The 20205-nt window shown below is 39.9% G+C and overlaps 1 protein-coding gene across 1 annotated transcript in view; it reads right to left on the reverse strand.

Annotated features, from left to right (window-relative positions):
- The window catches only part of LOC109030179 (uncharacterized), a 124717-nt gene extending 107457 nt beyond the window's left edge, over positions 1-17260 (reverse strand). Inside the window, exon 1 of the mRNA XM_072299465.1 lies at positions 17041-17260. The gene's annotated coding sequence lies outside the window, so the exon portion shown is untranslated. The remainder of the gene's footprint in view (positions 1-17040) is intronic.
- Between the last annotated feature and the right edge of the window lie 2945 nt (positions 17261-20205).

Below are 20205 nucleotides of genomic sequence, written 5' to 3' on the forward strand. Positions count from 1 at the left end.
AAGGGCTACAGTTAGAACAAGTTTTATGCATGCCCCAAATGTATATCTATACACGAACTTTAGGCACTAAAAACAGAATTTGTGAGGCCCACATCCAATTTTGTAAAGATATATTAAAAAAAGAATTGAAACTCGTTACAAATTCGCAACTTTTAGAGTCGCGCATGCTTCAGAATTAAAGGCAATAATCAAGATGGCGAGGCTACTGTGGCAAGCTGGAGTCCATAAACTAGTTTTTTACGAGCTTTACGGTAGGAGGTACTAAGAAAAACCGCTTCTTGGATGGTTGAGTTATAACTGCAAAATAATTTTATTCCGATTTCTCAAAATTGGACCTAACGCGATATGGCATCTGCCGATTGTATTTAGTCTCCAGACTCAAGTGTAATGCCAGTTATATGAATATATTTTTCATTAATTTCGGGACTTGTGGTCGTCGGGTCCGCGGTTTTCTTAATCACTGCTTTTAATTTCTACTTCATTTTCGATGTTGGCAAATTGTAGACTTTAAGTCCGAAGATTTCTTTAAGTACATATGGTTGGAAAAAACTTATATTAGAGACCAGATTTGACTTCGTTGAAGTGCATAAGTTTCTCCCGACTCTAATCAAAATGTATGAATATCATTCACGCAGAACGCATCGGAACGTGCAACCAGAACGGAACGTCAATTTCGAGACTTAAGTCATAACCGCAACTCGGTTGGCTTTGCTCCTGTGGTTGTGCGTGGAGCTCCTTCGACTAACTCCACTGCACTTTTAGACGTCTACAAACTCTAGTGGTACAATAATACAGTAGATGCGGTATAGGGATTGGTGGGTGAGACAGGAGAGGAATGTTCAGTTGTCAATATTGATATGCTTAAATACACAGTTCGTTCCGAATTCGAGATAAGAGGAGATCCGAGAGTGACGGTTATTTTAACTACTCATGAATCACCGAGACTTCAAATGACAAGTAGCGAAAACTGTTAAATTATCAGAATCTGTTATTTTCTCTCGTTAATCTGCTCAATTTTGGACAGATAGGAGGGGAAACTTTCACGGTATGTCTTGTTCCCGGCTTTATACTTTACTAGAGAACTTTGACTTGAGATATCGAAAATAATCAAGAAACATGTATCTTAGTATGCAATGTTATAGACTCCCCGCTGGACTTCATTCTTTAAACGGAAAACTGATAGCCTTAATTTTTAAAAAAAATTCCTCGATTATTCTTCCATATTTGAATAAAATTGTATGAGAATTTAAGGTATAATGAAATCAATTGATCTGTATCTCTCAAAAAAAGAAGAAAGGAACAACATTTGAAAAACCTTGCGGTCCCTTTCTTTCACTGTAGGGAATGCCGAACCAAGATTTTCAGAATCAATGAAATTAACCAAAACGGTACCTTCAGCGACAATTGAAAGTCATAGACCTTTCTCACATCCAATATACTGAGGTGAACGATTCATTATCTTCTATATATTTCCTCTTTTATTTTACTCTCTCGATATGCTTGCATTTCAATCTAGACTTTTGCTCAATTTCCTGTTTATCATAATCATATTAGTTATATGAAGGTCATCCAACGCGAGCGAATTCTCCGCATTTATCCACTAATTGATTTCCGAAAGCGGCGGCCGTCGCGTAATTTTCGGAGGCCCTCTCGCAATCAAGTCAAACCTGAAAGGATCACCACCGTGACATGCGACGCTTGAAAATCAAAATTTACGACTAAAAAATACCGGACATTAACTCTCCAACGTTCCTCAATCCTCTGGTTCTTTCCACGGGAGCATGTTGCCTCGGAAGGAATCAGGAAGTAATCTGGTGCTCGGATGCCCGGAATCTGCGGCAGAGGGACGGGTCGCTCGCCCTGCATATTAAAGTTGGACGCAAACTGGTTTCCTCCGCGTCCTCCTGTCGCCGAGCCGATGCCGATGAGAAAGAAAGTCCCAACTCGAGCAGTGAGCTTTGGTTTTTTCTTGCTCGTCAAGATTTTTTCGTATACGAAAAAACTCGCGGGAATCCTCCGTGGGAGCATGACGGGTGGAGATTTAGTAGTTCTGCGAATCCTCAGACATGATTGTTCATTGTCAAGAAAGAAATTGGAGTTTATGAAAATTTTTGCTTGTGCCGTTTGAATTTCTCAGTTCGAAAACGACCCATCTCAGAAAAATGAAATTTTCATAAGATGAAGTTCCGCGAGTCCTCCAGCATGATTTTCCACTGTTACGAATGAAACTGAACACTGGAAAAAAAACACATTGGATCTAGAGTCCAGACTCTTGAAAACATTGACAAGAAAAAATACTCTAAATTCAATCAGATTTTTGCGTAAATGAAAAGGAAATCCGCTCGAATTAAGAGGCTTGGCTCTTGACTTAAGGTAAAATCCGATTGAATCAAGAGTATTTGTTCTTGTCGATGTTTTTAAGAGTCCGAACTCTAGATCCAATGTGGGTTTTTTTTTTTTTTTTTTTTTTTTTTTTTTTTTTTTTTCAGTGAAGTTTATGAAAATTTTTGCGTATACCATTTGAATCTCCCAGTTCGAAAACGACTCATCTTGGAAAAATGAAACTTTCAAGAGACGAAACACCGCGTAACAGCTAAAGAAGGAGTGTTTCTCATCACCAGTGTTCTCATCAACAGTGTTCTCTGTGAACATCCTAGAAAACTTGAGTTGCGTCGTTTCGAACTGAGAGATTTATTTACACTTGCACTTTTTTTTTCTTTTTTTCCCTTGGCGTATGGACCTCAGATGTATGGCCAGCGGCTTTGTTTGGCGAAGGAGAGACATGCAATCGAAAATGAATAAATGAATTGATTTCGATACATTGGGAACTTTACTAATTATTGAATAACTCTTGCATACAATTTGCAACAAAGGTGTCGTCGTGAATTATGGAGAATGACTCACTTCAAACTCATCCAATCTTCTATTCGTAAAGTGTCCTGCTAGTTGCAACACAAATTTGGTATATTAAAGATGATGACATCTCTCTAAACTAGTCTATTTGCACGTTTAATAATTATAATTACTCAGTTGCGAAAAGAATAGCAAAGAATGATGTCGTCAGACGTAAGTTCTGTCACGCTGAAGAAGAACCGCATACACGTCTTTAGACGTTACCAAATTTCCTTTGACGAAAAGGGAATAATCAGTGAATCTATACTAAACATTTTTCTGAGAATTTTTCTGAGAATTTTACTTACAATATAAACCAAAGTATATACAACTATATGGCAACATACTGAATGCTTTCCTTCAAAATAATTATTTTACCGGGTGAAATTTGGCAACGCTTGTACGATCATAAGGCGTTTTTTCTTAGCGCGGCAGTTTTCGTTGGCACACGCCTTCGAATTCAAAACGACCCGCGCAAACCCGCCCACCTCTTCACACGACTGTTGGCCATCTCGGATCCGGAACGCCAACTTTACACTGTTACCCTCCGGAGCAATTATGCGCAATTTCAAAAGAAATTTGATGTCAATTGTACGCATTTTGGGACTGGATTTGGCAACATCGCAACTTTCTTTCTCCGAGCTGCGGTAGTAGTAGCCGGCCGCACCACTATTCTGGGGCGTCTGCGTCTCTGTCTGATCGACTCCTCGGCGAAACGTTGTTGCGTCGCCCGAAGCCCGATCCGGAGCCTGGCGTAAGAATCGAGTGCAATGACATTGCTATCTTGAACACACCTCAGAACACTATGGTAAGTTTCGCAGATGTAGGAAATCCGGAATGCCACTGGGCGCCGATTTCGACAGAGGCTATTTGTTTTTTTCTTCTCCTTCTTAGGCGCAATTTTGAGGAATCTATTACAAAATATATCCCCAACATTGACAAAAGTAGGGTATAATGATTTAAGCTTGCTCAGTGCATTTTTTTAATAATAATCAAATACATTTTGAGGAGTTGGTCACCACAAATTCCATCAATAGTTTCAAATATTTTGAAAACAATTTACAATAAATTGATTATTCCGGCCAGGTTCAAAAACAATCAGCACCATGAGTGCTTCTGAGAAGGATGGGTTATCAGTAGCTAATAAAGATTGTTTCATTCACGTAAAGAAAAAGTGGGTCGAAGCTTACTGCCACGAGAATCGATGAAAAACATTGAACGCTGTTGTACGTTTGCTATTCGCTAAAATCGGGTGTCGAACAACAAAAATTGCCAATCAATGCGAGAACACCGCTAAAAATAGTGCGATTACTCAAAAGCTAAGACAAAAAGTGGTTCATTTGGACTACTACATTTCTATATTTGCAAAAATGCTTTTATATGCTGAAGACAAGCTTGCGACTCTTGAAGAGTGAACAAAACGAGAACGCCTTCAATTTTTCCGTATGCAATACAGACATCCGCCAAACTGAAATAGTTGCATCAAAAGACTTTAGTGTATTGTGCTGTGCCTCGTAAACAGTTTGATCTTCGGATATCAAAATTCAATTTTTTTCCCTCTCCTTCTTTTTTTCTTTCATATTTTAAAAATCATTGATATTCTATATACAATAAAGAAACCACACGCTCTATTTGTTGTGTCAACGCAGTTGTCTGCTGTAGGAAGTGTGTCCGGTGATTTAATATATTTTGAAAAAAGAAAAAAATTCTCAAGGCCATTAAGAGCATGGTCTTATACTGACAGCCAATCGGCAGTATTTATTATTACGCTCATCGCAATGTGTCGATGTCAAAGTGATATTACGGAAATGAAGTAAACTCGTGACGAACAATATGTCAGCTACAACAAGTTAGAAAAGGAGAGAAAGTGGATTAAGAGGAAGGATTAAGTCAAGGATTCCGGAGTCTTGACATTTTAACGACGAGGTGTGTGGATTCGTGGCAAGAAATTTGCAACATACACACCACATAAAAAAGAAAAAGAAAAAATCTCAAGGTCAATCATGTTGCATTCGACCTAATTTTGGCTCAAAGCTAACACTGCTGGTAATCTTGTACTGGCTCCTCAATTTTCTATTATACATAGACAAACAATGTAGCTCTCATTAGCAGACTTTTTTCAAGCAACGCTTGGCAACACGGATGGAGTCGAAGGAAGGATCAAGGTAATAAATTAGACAATAAATTCGCTGCATGTAGTGAGAATTTTTGCATGTAAATTGTTGGTTAAGCAGCTCGGTTTGCCACCGGGTTACGCTCTCTCTAATCTTCCAGGACGTCCTGGAACCCCAGCATCTTGGTCACCCAGTAATTTTATACTCCCTGGCATCACACTTCAGTTAGACCCACCGTCAAGAAGCTTTGTTGGAATCTTGGACGCTGCCCATTGCTCGCTGCCCACAGCAAGCCCATCAAGTGTCACGTTACGAGAAGAATGTATCGTTAGGTTGCGCCTATGGAGAGATCTTTTAAGCTTTTGTGCTGCATGTGTCGTTTGTGTTCTTGAAAGAGGATTACTTTACTAAACTCATGCAGGGAAAAAGTTGAATACACTTAGCCACGTTTTCAAAATCCTCATCAGCATGGAATCTCGAATAAAGTTATTGATAAAATTTTGGTTTCTAACAGTTGCGAACTGGATCATTCAGGTACTTTTTTTTTTAAATCTGTTTTGATAAAGGAGTACCAAGGGGGGAAAAGCTATGTAAATCTGACCTGAAAGTTCTTCTCATGCGGTATGAGGAGTTCCCCTTTTATAAACTGTACAATCTGTAAGGTTGTGGAGACTTAAACGCTGAGTAAGAAAAAACAACCAAATCTCAATTCTTCCCTTTGTCAATGCACAATCTAGCATTCCGTGGAGAATTAAACGCTGAGTAAGAAAAAACGACTAAATTTCAATCGCTTCCTTTGTCAATGTACAATCTAGAATTCCGTGGAGACTTAAACGCTGAGTAAGAAAAAACAACCAAATTTCAATGCTTCCCTTTTTCAATGTACTATCTAGCATTCCGCGGAGACTTAAACGCTGAGTTAGGAAAAACAAACCAAATTTTAATGGGTTTGTTGTACGCAAGAGGTACAGCCAAATAAATGTTCTCTCTACCGGTAAACTCGCACGAAAATCACATTGGGCACGTCAAACAAGTCTGAAATCCATTCCTTAGTGTGCAATCTGCGACGTCACAGATTTCCGCTCATGTCTTATTTATTTATACTTGGAAATAACAACTAGCAAACCGTTTATTTTAAAATCTCTCTGTAAAATTTCTTCAATCATTGAAAGTATTCGCAGAAATTGAAATGAATATTACCAGGAAATGTTTCTTCTTCTTCTCTGTTTTTAAATCGAACATGTTGTCGAGGATTTTGACGATTTGCAATCAAAATTCGAATTTTCGACTTGCCGGCCATCGACGAACCCCACACTTTGTTTCTGCATCTAATTCGGTCCACAAACGCGTGTGCGCGGGTTTAAGCGTGCGCATGCGCCGTTTTCATCGATAAAACGCGCGAATAATCGGAAGGCGGATCTCTGCGGGCGATTTACGAGCGTGAGTCGCGGATCCCGAAATGGGGCACACGAGGGCCGCGGGGCCCGCAGCGTTGCCAGATTATCTCGAAACCGAATCCTCTGATTCACAATGCATCAAGGGTTGACTTTTTTGTTAGATCCGGCAACAAGGGGCATCGTGCGTACGGCCGCGAGTACAACCCAACTTCCAACTGGTTTCCCGCCCCCTGAGCCGAGCCGGGGGCGGCGGGGATGCGAGGCTGGACGCGGAAACAAGTGGCCTAGAATGTAGGCTATGTGCAGCACTGCCCGATCGAGCGAAATTTTCACCGATTACCGGAAGTGGGGCCGCGCGGCTACTTTCTGTTTCCTTCGTGCTCGCGAATGTGTTCGTTTTTTATTCGTGGCGTTCGGCCAACAAAGCCAACATTTATGAATGAGATGTTCGGTCTTTGATAGTGTCTGTCAGAATTCCCAGTCCATTCTTGCATTGTGAGTTTCGATGGGGAAAATCGAAAAATCAAAAATATTTATTCAGTATCATTCATTGTAAAGCTCTTGATTGTCCTTTCTAGATCCTAAAATGTTGACTTTTTTCGTACGTTCGTTATACGTTTGGCCAATAAGAGCCCACATTAATGAATGTCTGGTCGTTGATAGTGTCCGTCAGAATTCCCGGCCAATTCTTGCATTGTGAGTTTCGTTTGGATAAAATAAAGAAATCAAACATATTTGTTCGGTATCTTGTATTGTAAAGCTCTTGATTGTCCTCTCTGACTCCTAAAAGTTTTATTTTTGATCATACTTCGTTCGAAAAGTTTGTACTAAATTGCTTTCTATAATTTTTACAAATACGGCCACGTATTATTCACTGGATGAGGTCCTTCGGGATTGCTGAATGAAGGCCCATTTTTTTATAATTACGTGATGAAATTGTAAAGTATTCGTCTTACAAACAATGCAAATTTCAATTTTTTTATCATAGTTCATTCAAGAGAACAACGTGACCAAATTTATTGATTTTTGCGGTTTTCGGTAGGTGATAACCCCTTAATGAGCCCCTCTCCTTTAAATTATACTTGAACATTCTGCAAAAATCGGCTCTTCGAGTGTAAGACGCGCCCTGGCGCGCGTTTGGAGCTTAGTTTACGTATAATATCGAGAGGATTTTCCCCTGGAGTTTATTCACGATTTGATTATTTCTTGATGACTGAAAAATAAGCTGAAAATAATCCTGGAAACGGTCCTGGCTTTTCTTCAAATTTTGAAAGCTGCGGGTTAGCCGGACATTATTCACGAACAGTGAATAGATGGTCGCAGTCGTAAAATGGTAATGGTGAGACAAAAGGTCGTAAGGTCGGTAAATGATATCATTAGGTGAGAAAATTGCAGATAAGTAGGTATTTTTCTGAAGTAAAAATTACAAGCCTTACGGTAGGGGTAAGTTGTGTGATACCACGATAATTCATGGCAAAGAGCACAAAAATCTTTGAAATTTTTTAATCAGCTCCAAACTCTTTACTACACGGCCTAAAAATAATGTGTCAGCTCAAGAACAATAAAGTGAGCTACAGTGTTTGACAATTACAAGATTCAAGGATCCAGTTGTCGCTGGAATTCATGACGAAGTTTAAACAAATAATCACTCTTAGAGGAAAAGAGCAAAATGTATTATATTCAGAATGGGATTATGCATGGACATCGGTACCGCCCTCACCTCCTGTGGCGATAACCTCGATCAAAGCCAGCAACTCACTTTCTTCCAGCCACCCAAAGAGTCTACTGCCCAGTTAGTCGGCGATGAAATGCTGTCAACACTAATCAAACGGTAACTGAACCTAATCCAAGCATTTAATTTCCAAGGTCGCGCACAGGTTGTGAGCACCCGTCGAGTGCTTCAAGAGGTCATCTTGGCTCCAACTCAACTTGACCAACGCGCCTCCATCACAATCTAAATTATTCATTTGAATACATTGGTCTCATTGGGTGGTTTTCGTCGTTACTGTATTTATTTATTTATTATTTTTCTTTTTGCTGCACAAGCGCACAACATAAATAAAATGGCGCCCTTCATGAAATTATATCAACTGATTTATAGTAGAGTACCTGTATAGGGAGAGTACCGACAGATCGGTTCATGGAGGGCTTAGGGCCCAAAAGTGCAGCCACCCTTCTAACCAACTTCTAACGCACAAAATTTCACTTCCAGCCTACAGATTTCAATTCTAACCAAGACGGCTAAGAATGTACATAAATGATCGTTCTTTCGCAACAATAATAAGTATATTTATGCAAAAAGTAAGCCAAATACATGCTTTCTAAACGACGGTTCGTAACAATTGTATTTGTAAATCGCTCTGGACATTCGAAATTCATAGGCTGGCTGCCCTTTTGGGCCCTAACTTTATTCGCGGAGGCATCGGTGAAGGCCTGATGGACTTTCGGAGTTTGAGATCTGTCGGTACTCTCCCCATACAGGTACTCTAATTTATAGGAGCTCTATACTTTTGGCTCAAGCTAACAAGAGTCTCATATACCTTTCCATTATATGCGACATTAAATCGCCATCGCTACAGTAAATTAGACAAAGAATTTTGTAAACTTCAGCAATAGTATTGGTTGCTGACAAAAATATTAGGAGCTGAGCGCAAGATTTAATGCAGCGATATGAGATTGGATCATGTTTATAATCTGCAATTATACCCCCGTTTTGTGAGGTTAGTCAGAAATTATCCAACTTGCTGTAATATTTTGTTCTTAGAAAAATCAATTTGTATATCTCTTTTATGAGAATACAATGATAGTTCAATATTGAAAATACAATCTTGTCTTTGTGCGCTTGTACTAGGACCCTTATGAATTAGATATCGAAGGTCAGGAAAGCGCAGTATAACATGCGATTACATACATTATTCGCAATTTTGCCTTGTCGCATTTGCCGATTTAGTCAGTGTATAGTTGCTACTGCGGTCAAAAGAGTAAAGGACACATCATACAGGTTCTTCCGAGCACCAGACTGGAAATATTCTTAACTGAAACAACTCGACAACCTATACAGGAGCAAATATTTATTTAACTCTCTGACAGTCAGTTTAGGTGCCGAAGTCAAGGAGGAAATACATGATGCGACTCTGGGATATACGCGTCTTATCATATCGAAGAGAATTGCGTGACTCCGCTAGACAGAGAGTGTACATTTTCGCGGGCACTTTTTGCTTAAAAGCACATCAAACAATTTCGCGAGTAGAATCTTATCCTAATGTTTTCTGCTGAAACGGGCGCTTACAACAAACTATATTAAATTCGGGATCAACTTCAGCTTTGCATAACGCTATGAATGAATTAAATTACGTGCAAAATTTTGGGGCCAAATGTATGAGAAACGATAGAAACTGAGGGTGGTTTCTGCACTAAATTATGCAATTTGAGAGGAAGTATGGATTGGAGCTGCGGGTGCATCATTTTGGGCGAATGAGTGATCAACAATTGGGAGAAAATATGTCACGTAATTAAAGCAAAGTGAATCCTTGTCACACGCATTTTGTAAAAAAAAAAAAAAAAAAAAAAAAAAAAAAAAAAAAAAAACACTCCATTGCTCTTTTTGTTGCGGGTTTTGCTAAATTCACAAATGGCCAGGTCCGTTGACTTAGAATTACTGCAATTCTGATCCTTACCGATTACCGCAAACAAGAAAAAGAGAGAGAGAGAAGAGAGACTGAAACACAAAGCATGCCGGATCAAGGATTTATGAGAGAATTGCAGTGCACCTTCATTCATGGTCGCCAGTTGGACAAAAAAATTGTCTGCTTTTTTGGGTGGACCGGTTTAAATGCATTTTTTCAGCAAACATTGTTCAGGAGAACCGAGCATTTTAGGTCATTTGAAATAAGAAATCGAAGCTTGAGGCTTTATTGGACTATAACGCAAACTAAAATCACCCAATGTAAACTAAAGATTAGGCAGTACCCATTTCCCTCCAACTTTCTTCTCTTTTTTCTTTTTTTCCTTTTTTTTGCCGTGGTATAGTCGCAAAATGTATTCTTCTTAAACATTTATAAAATTGAATAAGTTTGCACTCCTACGTAACAGTATAAGTATGATTTACCTCACTAAACTTCCGCAACGTAACATAAAAAAAAAAAAAAAAAAATTCACGCTTCTCCTTTTTAATAATTCCGTTGCGAATACTTGAATGTGTCCTGGAATATACTATCCTCCACTCAGAGTCAAATAAATGAGAAGAATCTTTGTTTATTGCTGACTTTGGCTAGTATGGCCCGAGTAGTACTTGTACCGGAAGAGCTTCCTCTTCCAAGGTCAAATCAAAATCAAAATTAAATAAACTCTCGAAGTATGGAAGTAAACTAAAGTATCAAACATTTTCAACACCAGAGAAAAAGGGCATCATGATGCCATATATTCGTCCCATCATAAGTGGAATCGGTTTAAATGTGATTTAAAATTGAATGTATTCATGCCATAAGATCCGTACGCATGGAGTTTGCGTGTAACATAGTTCCTCTTCCCTTTTTAGAATCCCTTTATACTGAGAGTCAAGACAATGTGAATCCATTTCTGATTGGTTGCCGTATTTTAGGCCTCCACAGTGTCACAAACGGGAATAAAGATTACATTTTCTCCAATTGCAAAGATTATGATCTGGAATGGACCGAGGAATTAAGGGTTTGACAAGGAACAAACGGAATGAGAGGAAGAACGGAGAAAGGAATTTAAGAATGGGCCGATCAAAGATTACGAAAAACGTTCAATTTGTGTAATCTTTATTCCCGTTTGTGACTCCATGAGGGGGTGTTGTCTTGACTCTCAGTATAAAGGGACTCTATTCCTTTTAACATAAATCGTCCAATTTTTCATAATTAACATTCTAACATCAGATATCTTTGAATAACTGCAGATTTGTTTCTCCAAAATCGGCAACATCGCGCTCCCTTCTGAGCTGCTGAAACGCAGGTGCTGTCATAATTGCGCATGCTAATACCCTGGAAAACGGCGGCAGCGACGGCGGCGCAGCGCAATTTGCAGAGGTTAACTTTACTCCGGGACAGCACAATGCGCCGGCGCAAGAAGGGGGTAAATCAAAGTAAGTAATCTAAGAGCGCGCGCATGTTTGACCCCATTTGTTTGGGTCACCGGTGATAAGGACATCCATCGGGTTCGCAGCGACAAGGCCCCTTGGGTTCGAGACAAGACAAGGGATAGTCGCGTGCCTGCCATAGCTGCGGCCGAGTCCCCTATCCTGTTGTACTAAGACAGAACGCCCCATCAACATTTTGACGTTGCCAAATTTACATTGATAAAATATGTGGATCGCATTTGGCAAAAGGGAACCAGCGTGATTACAGTGTAATAAAAATGTTGCTTCTCCATAAAAATATTTACCAAACAGAAAATGTGTTTGCTTCCCACCAAAAAATGTCAATTAAGGGGAAATAATTGTGTAAATTTTAATACTATACACATGTTGAGTATATTCAAAAGGAAAGAAGTTGTACAATTTTGTACACTGCAATCGCTCTGGTTTCTTTTTGCTAAATGCGAGACATATGTACGAAAAGCTAGTGCTCAAATGAGGAATATCGTCAAAGGTCTGGACCGATGGTCAAATGGGCCTAGTGGAAACTTTAGCTAGAGCATAAAGAAGAGTTATTTTTCGAACGGAAAGGCTCTAATGCGGTCGCTTTTCACGTAACTCAGACGGCAGGGACCTGTACAAGATACGCAAAAGCTTAACGGTAGTAACAAGCTAAAAAATGCTGACTCTGCAAGTTTCACTTATCGGTCACACAGTGCGGTCGGCGCAAGGCGCATATTAACGCCTACAAGGCTTCAAGAATACTTCCCGCATTGCATATCTACCAAGGTACGCGTTCACCGCACCATGAGCGCCTACAAGACTTCGAGAATACTTCTTGCATCGCGTGTTCATTACGGTGCGTACTTTAATCGTTGGAAATTCGTAATGGGCCTTTTGCAAACTTTTGCAACAGCTAAAATAAGATAAGTTTCTTACAACAAATGTCTCAAAAATCACAATGAGCGCATCTTGAAAGTCCGAAATGCACTCCTAACTTCATGATCTGCGTGAGAAAAATGCGTTTTTAAACTTCCTAGACACACAGGCACAGGTAAACGTTCCGCAAGAGGAGTCATTCCATCCAACCTTTGTGCACTAGGATGTTATACCCGATATTCAACATTTTCTGACGTCTCCGCGCGCAATAATCGCGAGGAAGCACCATGGTCTTTATCAACGCAGGAAAAATCTAAGTATAAAAGCACGGCGTTTGATAAAATCCCATCTCGTCACGTGTGTTTTGGTGGGTTGGCGTCGGCCATGTTACATATTGCGTAGTATCCAATTGCGCAATGATTGGATGAACCATTGCTGGTTATACTATTCCTTGAGAAATATTCACCCGTGCCGTAGTATCGTTTTTGAAGTAGGAAGCTTAAAAAACACATTTTTCTTACGCAGATAATGAAGTTAGGAGTGTATTTCAGACCTTCTCGATACACTCACCGAGATTTTTTAGCCATTTCTAACAAAAACGACTCTTTTTTTGCTATATCTAAAGTTTGCAACGGGCTTTTTTTATATATTCCGAAAGATAGATATACTTTTACACATTATACACTGGTTATAGAAAAGCAGCGTACACGTGCATGCGCATCCCTCAGAAATGCAGTATATCACGGTCACAATAAGTCACCCACCGTGTTTTATCTGAGATATATCGCCGTTGACATTGGACGTAGAAAGTTGAGCTCGGCCTGAGCTTATTATTTATGCCAGTGCGTTAACTCTCGAATAAAATCACACCATTTCTTTTGTTGGCATTGGTAGCCAAGCGACAGCCTCGGCTGGCGTTGAGTTCGAATCACTGTAATTCGCTCGATCGTAATCCGTGCATGACCTCTCGCACCGAGGGTCCCGCGAAAGTGAAGGCCGTAAAAACGCAAAAAAAAATTCAGGCAATTTATCCAGTAATTGCCACTCCTCCCGGGGTTTATTGTGTCTCCCTGCTGCACGAGTATGTTGAGTCGTGTCTGATAACAAGGTAACTATAGTCATTAAAAGGAACAACCCAAAGAAAACCTCACAGTTCTTTGAATACTCAGCCGCAAAACTTGTGAAAAAGCACCATAAACATACAATGTTGCCGTGCTAAGGAAGAACTCCATATCGACGGTGAAACTACCAAACCACGTATCTCGGTTTGCGACGTCGCAGACTTCCTGTCATACTTTATTTTTTAAATAGAAAACTACTCAACGTCAATTCGTGAAAACTTCCGTGATTTTTCCTCTTTGTGCGGAGAAAAATCTGTGAAAATTGTAAGGAATGATATTGATTTGATCTCCTTCAAAAAAATAAAATGTGAGTGGAGATTTTCAAACACCGCAAACGAGATACGTGGTCTGGTAGTTTCACCGTCGATATGCACATTCGAGAGTTGCCAATTTCCCCCAATAAAACACGTATTTTTGACGACATTCAAGCACACTTTTCTTGGAAATTTTCAGATATTTTAGATTTAATTGCGTACAAAATTGTCTAAAAGTTTTAAAAAAAAATATCCACAATTTGTCCCGTAAATTCGGTTTTTATTCAAGAAAACTTGGCAACGTCTGAAGGCTCATACTGCGTTCTTCCCTAGCACGGCAGAATGGTGGTTCTGCGTCTGCGCTATCGGTGCGGGCATTTAAAGGGGGTAGGAATAAAATCATTCCTGTCTCTCAAGCATGTCACTGGTGTTAACACGTCGCTCAAAATAAACAAATAAAACCGTAACTGCGACTAAGATCTAAATAACTAAGACTGTTCGAGGGGAGATGCGCGCTTCTTTATGAGGGCAACATTTTCGGTCTAGTCACTCTAGTAGAAGTAGATCGAAAAATAGGATTTTGAGATTTTTTACAGAAAATAGAGGGAGGGAATTTTTGACGGAAAGAACTAAATTTGAGCATTATAGTTCATTTTAATGCCAATACAGGGCGTTTAATCACATTATAACCTGACAACAGCATGCCTATTGCAACATCGATCAGAATTTCAAACAGCCGTTCCTTGTAACTAGGTTTTTTTTTAAACTATAAAATTTACACTTAACAAACTTAAACAAAAGAAAAAAAACTTTACACTGTTGAAAATAATAATTTTCTGCTCTCGTATTGAAAGTGGAATCGAGTTAATTCGACCCCACTTTCAAGAAAAAAATGACGACATTTCAATTTTTTAATTGACTCTGATAGAACTCAGTTCCAATCTCAATCAGTCAGAATGCTATCATTTCCACCAGTGTAACTCCAGTTTGGTTTGAGATTTTGTGTGGTCTTTGTTGTCAAAAATGTTCTTGGAACATGCGGTTATTTTCTGGTATCCATAATTTAATTTGAGTTTTTGTAAACTGAGCTTCTTTTAACCGTATGCGATCTTTGATAAGGATGGCTCAAACTCTATTCATATTTGAATAGCTATTTATTTGCTTTTGCTTTGCTATTTATTGTTAGAGATAAACAAAGGAGAGACGAATGGTTTTTCTCCCTTCGGAGGGGAGGGAGCGAGGCAACGAAACGAGCGCAGCTGTGAGTCGAACGTGGGTTGCGCTTCATGATCCGATATCCGCTCATAATCAGGTATTAATCACTCATGTCGCATATGATTAGATCCTCATTACGTGTGATTAATGTGAGCCGTCCGGGTGTAATAATAGTGATCTTCCAGGCGGGTAGTGCTCCGTGTTGCTCTATGGGTCACCGTGCGAACACCTGTAGTTTTTTTTGCACCGTTAGTGTAAACACGCTTTCTACCGCGTCTCGCTTTCCAGGCAGTAGGTCAAGTTCCTGGTCAGGGGATTGACTTTGATGCCTGCCCATCAGGATCAGGCCGGGCTGTTTTGTGGATCTTCTCCGGTGACAGTTAATGTCTAATTTCGTCGTTCCTCGGATAAGCAACGTATCTTTATCCCAAGCTTGCAAAATTGACTTGAAAAATTCAATTTTTTACAAAAAGATGTTTGCATGAAATTGGACAAAAATTAGTGATATTTACTGTCAAAGCTCAATATAGTTTCCTGATCATAATACAATTTACGAGTTAAAATTTTGTACCGTTTAGTTTTTGTTATCGTTTTGGAAACGGCGATTTGCGTTGTGTGGGGTGAGAAGCACTAGAAAGCGACCTAATGTGAAGTGCATGGTAAAAACGAAAAAAAGTAAGAAAAAAATCATCAATTCATTTAGATCATCAAAGTTTTCGGTCCGGGTAACCGAAGTTTTTGGGAGTAGACCTGATTCGGTTTTAGGGAGTTAGCTCAGCCCCTGTAGATGCAAAACATCATAGAGGACCAGTTTTACACGGGGGTAATATGGTAGGATTATGATATTTGGTCGGAAAACCTCGTTATCAGACGTAGCGTGGGAAACTTTTAGGCATGCGACGCATGTTTTTCTCTTTATTTTTGAGCTGTGAAATCCATAAATGACCTCGGTTTATCTTTATCAAGCACTAGTTTCCCGGGAAATTGAATTTTCGTCAAAGAAGCTTGATTTTATAAGAAATTCTAAATTTTTTGAAAAGTTGATGGTTTACGCGAAAAAAACTAGGGTCAATTCAGGGCTCATCACTAAAAATTACACAAGTCAACCATGACTTTCTCAGCGTTTCATCAGGTACGGGCCTGTATAATCTGACCTGAAGTTTCTAATACTGAAAACTCCCTTTACCTGTACCAAAACTTTTAGTGTCATCTCGTGTGTCTTTAGCACCCCAAAGAATAAGTTGCATCGGTTTCGTTCTTCTTTTTTCTACCAATGAAGGACGTTAATATTACGTTTTGATCCAAGAATTATGATCCCCGAATACGGCAAATTGAAACATTAAATTGTTTTCAGCATATTTGAAGCGCAAACTTGAGACCACCAGAATCGGCTCGACATTTTTGGACTAAAGGTGTTCGCAATATATACCTTCTGTTAGCGTAAAAGTGCATGAATTCAATGTTATTCGGGGCTAACAAGGATACCCATTTCCCGTTGAGGGTCACCAGCGCCTAGGCTCGGTGGCGTAGCCAAAGTTTTGTGTCCCCCCCTCCCCCGCCCCGTGGGGGCGAGAGGTTGACGATTGGGGGGTTGGTTCAAATAACTTTCTATGGTTCTTAGACTCTTTAGTCTTACCGTAGACCCTGAACGACAACTTTTAAAGTCAAAATCAATTGATTCAGTCCTTACCGTAGACCACACAAAGAGTGCTAAATCGAAGGGATACTCAACTTTTGACGGCGATGTTCTGTAAATGTATCATGAATATAAATTGTGTTAGCGAGTTCTACCAGGAAAATTGGTTATGAACATTTGAAACTTTATTTTCCTTGAAATTTAATTTATCGCTCAGGGTCTACAATAGGACAAACAGTCTGAAAAACGTTAAAAGTTATTTTTAAAACCAACCCTGGGGCCGAAAGGTAAAACATTTCTAAAAATTTAAGAGGAGTCAAGTTTGTTGGAAATTAATTTTTGTTATCCAGGCCCCCAGCCCCCTGGACCTTCCCCACCCCTGGTCTGCGTCACTGCGGAGGCCGAGGCTATTGATATTGATAAGAGAGCTGTCTTACCTGATCATCTTACGAACACATAATTAATCCACATGGGCATCACATTTCGGCACACGGCAAATATATCCGAGCGGGCCGTAAACACCTGACGAAAGGTACGAAAGGGGCGCAAGTCACAGAGAACACACGAACACACCCGAGCGAGCGGAGAAAGCCGAACGCATGCAACTCGGACGAACCGACACCGGGAACGCGACGTGGACGGCAGCGCGGCGCAACACTGACTGCTCGCTGGAAATAGGTAAAAAGTTGACCGCAATTCCAATCCCATTCATGAGATCCACGGAGCCCACCTTCCCGCCACGGTTGCCAGCCCGCCCGCCGACGCGGCTCCGTGCCCGTCGTCCGGGATCGTGGGCTCAGGGCTCGAGATCTGGCAACGCAGCGTGCTTTGTGGCGCCTGTAAGGACGGATGACTTTGGGGTAGCGGAAGGATATGATTTTCATGGACGCCGAAATTATATTTCTGTGTGCTGTAACCTCGTTTTTGACGTACCAAAAGAGACTGTTACAAAGAGGGGAAAAAAGAGAGAAAAGAGAGAGAAAGAGAGAGAGAGAAAAAGAGAAAGAAAAGAAAAAAATGAAAAAAAATAATGAATGAACCGTAACTTTCAGAAAGCTATATTTGAAAAAAACTCAATCCCATGGGATTTTTTTTTTTTCATTTTTATTATTTTTTTCATTATTTTTCATTTTTTCATTTTTAATTTTTTTTTTTTTTATTTTTTGTCATCGGTTTTTGAGGATTCAACGGTGAGTTTTGGAGAAAGAAAAGAAATTGGCATCGATATTTGTAGTAAAAAAACTTCTGAAAATCCCTTTAGCGATGCGATGTGGAGTACAAAGTATTAAATAAACAATGTATAGTTTTCCTGGTAAAAATTGGCAGTAGAATGTGCGTTCCAAAATATACTATAGACCTAAAGCCGGCTGTAAGATTTCCAATAGCCTTTGTAGCCGGCTATACAATTTCTTATAGCCTTTCATAGCCGATGGCGATTAAGGGCAGAGAGCGCGGAACGCGCATTGGCGCCTACAAACCTAACAGGGATACTTCACGCATTGCGCAATGCGTGAAGTATCCCTGTTAGGTTTGTAGGCGTCAATGCGCGTTTGTGCAATGCGTAAGTACCCCTGTTAAGTTTGTAGGCGCCAGTGCGTCGCCGCTCCGTTTGTGTTAGGCTCTAATATTTAATCTCGCGGAGTCAGCGGTTTTCGACTCATGATTTTGAAATGTTTGCACACTCTGTATGGATTATTCTCATTTTAATTGATGAAAAAAAATATGTTTTAAAGGAAAATATAATGTGTGTTTTGTAAATATTAAGGTAGTTCCGTATCAAACTTAATGATTTCCAAAGCACACGAATTTCTACACAATTTCCTATAGCCTTCTATAGCTAATGACGATAAAGTGTAAAGCCCAGCGATAGGAACTATAGCCCGACTGCATACTTTTTTATAGCTTCGTACTAGCCCGGCTATATGATTTGCTCCGCTTTCTACAGCCAGCGATATGATTTTCAATAGCCTTCTTTAGTCGGCTATAAGAAATCCTATGGTATTTTGAAACGCAGCTCCTATCGCCAATTTTTACCAGGGTTAAGGAACCTGCAGGACACCAAACGCTCGTCAAAACGTTTATCGTTGCACTAAAATCAACTAATGAAAAACCGTAAGGTGAGGTTTGACGATAACTATTCTTTCTTTTCCCAATTATTCAAATGCCTTGCAAAGCATTTCTGTCGGGCATGAAGTGAGTACTGAATACTGATTTTACCGAAAAATAGTGACCTGATATAAGATATGATTTGAAATTTTTGGTTTTTGATTTTTTTGATAATTTGTTGATAGGATTGTCCGTCAAAATAAGCAAGCTCCCACAAATTGACCATAAACTCTGGAGCTGATTCCACGATAGTGGTCGCTCCAAAGCTGCACAGCTTTTGCTCACGGATCGGCGGGCAGCGACGCGATATTACAAAACTCGGCGGCCATTGTTCTTTGAGATTTGATTTCTGCTCACAAGTACTCGCACTCGGCTCATTTCGGCCTGATTGTTGTCCGACTGACACTCGCGGATTAAGACACTCCAACTGTTGCCAAAGTTATCGCGCCCAATATCTTGATTGTTTAGCAGGGCTGTTGGTCATAAGTAGAGTCCCTCTATACTGAGAGTAAAGACGATGTAAATCCATTTCTGATCGGTTCCCTTTTTTACAGTCTCCACATTGTCAAAAACGGGGATAAAGATTACATTCACCAATTGCAAAGATTATAAACTGGAATGGACCGGGGAATTAGGGGCACGGCAAGGAACAAACTGATTGAGAGAAGGACCTGAGATAGGAATTCGGGAGTGAGTTGATCAATTACGAAAAAGCTCAATTTGTGTGATCTTTATTCCTGTTTGTGACGTGGCATCCATGAGCCGCGTTGTCTTAATCTCTCTCTATGAAGGGGCCCTAGTCATTATTGGCTCTTGATATCTTGGGGCTTATGGAGAGAATTGAAATTGTGAATCCAAAAAATTCTTCCTCTTGTCTCTTCCTCCTCAAATCTTCATCGTCATCATCATTATGTTCATCGGCATTGCCTTCTTCATCGCCACCGTTGTAAAGGTCGTCGTCACTGTCACCATCATCATCATCATCATCATCATCAGTATCATCATTCACCACCAAATACACTAACTACCGTTACCACAACTTCTATCACTACCACCACCAATACAGCTACCACTACTTTGACCAAAATTACCGTCACCTCTATAACTAACACACTTCACCGTTACCGCCAGCACCTTCGAAACTCCTTCCACCCACCTTTTGCTGCCCCTACAACTACTTACTACTAACAATAACATTAACCTCTCCATCATGCAGTGCAACATATTTTGAGTCTTTCATTACCATCAACATGTAACGCCGTGCTGGTTTCTTTTGATTTTAATTTCTTTTTTATTTTGTACTTTTTTAGCGGTTGATAATGATGTCGTGAGACACCAAACCGCCCCTATACATTTATATGTATTTTAGCCTTGTCTCCGCCGTTTCCTTGTTTTATTTCTAAATATTTTAAACTTGACACGGTTTGTTAAAAATCCTCACCAGTGCCTCTGTAAGCTTTTAAGTTTAGAAATAAAAAACAAAAAGTGAGAAGAGA

This window comes from Bemisia tabaci, chromosome 4 (assembly GCF_918797505.1).
Source record: "Bemisia tabaci chromosome 4, PGI_BMITA_v3".
NCBI classification, from domain to species: Eukaryota; Metazoa; Arthropoda; class Insecta; order Hemiptera; family Aleyrodidae; genus Bemisia; species Bemisia tabaci.